This window comes from Morone saxatilis, unplaced genomic scaffold, assembly GCF_004916995.1.
Source record: "Morone saxatilis isolate NCDOM2014 unplaced genomic scaffold, NCSU_SB_2.0 Contig8, whole genome shotgun sequence".
Classification (NCBI taxonomy): domain Eukaryota; kingdom Metazoa; phylum Chordata; class Actinopteri; family Moronidae; genus Morone; species Morone saxatilis.
This window is the reverse complement of record NW_023340257.1, coordinates 6,928,954-6,930,442: the sequence shown is the minus strand read 5'-3', so window position 1 is coordinate 6,930,442 and position 1,489 is coordinate 6,928,954.

The following is a 1,489-nucleotide window of genomic DNA, read 5'->3' as shown; positions in this document are numbered from 1 at the left end:
TCGTTTTTGTCACGGCTCCAGAGCTGGGTCGTGACAGCACCTTCATCCACCCAGTTTACCAATACATGATAACAGCCCACTGAGCTAATTAGAAGGTAGAGTAGGGCCATACTGTCTCAAATCTATATGCTTCCAATGACAACTGATAATGGCCATTTAGTGGGCTGATAACATTTGCAGCGGGTCATCAATAATTCGTTGACACCTCAGCATGGTATAAAATCTAACATTTGTCACACTGTCACCCTGACTCAACATCTGTTTCCAACTTCCAGACCAAGAATGTCTAATGAATCACACAGTAGTTTTTTTTTTTTTTTAAACAAAATACAAACACAAATTGGCATGGAAAATACATGTTGACATCCTGAAAATCACCAACATTGTAGAATATTGCATATTTATATGTCCATTACTATATTAATAAGAGGCTGTTGGTCCTTCTTATTTGCTATTAGACTGAAAATTCTAAAAAGACAGAGGGTGTGTGAGGCACATATTTGCGGAGGAGCAACCGCATTACACAAACACACACTCTTCATCACACAGCTGCCAAAATACAGTTAATTAGCACTGTGGTGTCTGTTGATTCCTGACAGTAAAGCACTGTGTGTGTGCAGTATATTGTTAGTATAACATGCATGTATTAAACTTTTTCAGTACAGTGATGTCACAGTAGTTGACCAACAGAGCACTGGTGTCACATAACCACTGCCTCTCTCCCGCACAAACAGACACACACAGGATTGGTTACAGTTGCTCAGTGTGTTCAGGGGTAGTAATTGGATGCTATTAAGGAAGAGTAAGGAAGTGAAAGTGAACAAACACACACACACACTGAAATTTCAATATGAACTTTCTCCGCCAACTGAAGCCAGTCTGTTTCATCTGAACTTGGCTCTTCTTCAAGCAAAATCCAAGCTTTACTCTGGCACAGGGCCTCACAGTACACTGTATCTATATTTGAATATATATGGAGGGTTGACAGAACTGTTGATTTAAGGAACACAATCTAATATTTTAGATGTCAAGCTGATATGCAAGAGCTCTGTCTATAAAGTTGTCAAGGATTTCTGACATGAAAATGTCACAAATTGATCAAATCTATGAGTCTCTAGAGCAGATTGTCCTGTTGTAGGACATATATACAGACCGAAATATCTCAACAGCAGTAGAATGGAATTCTATTTGAATACATTTTGTGCCTGACATTTATGCCCCCATAGGATGAATTCTAATGACTTTGGTGATCCCCTAACCTTTTTAGAGCACTAGCAGACAAAAGTTTTCACTTGTCCAGTTGAATACAGTATCTCTACATCTACTTGGTGGTTTAACACAGAATTCTGTAGAGCATGTTTGTTTCCCAATGATGATACACTACTGACTTTGGTGACCAATGAGGTCGAAGGCTTTGAATAAAATGTATCTCAAATGGATTCCCATGAACTTTGGTACCGACATCCTTTAACCTTTAAACCACTGCCAT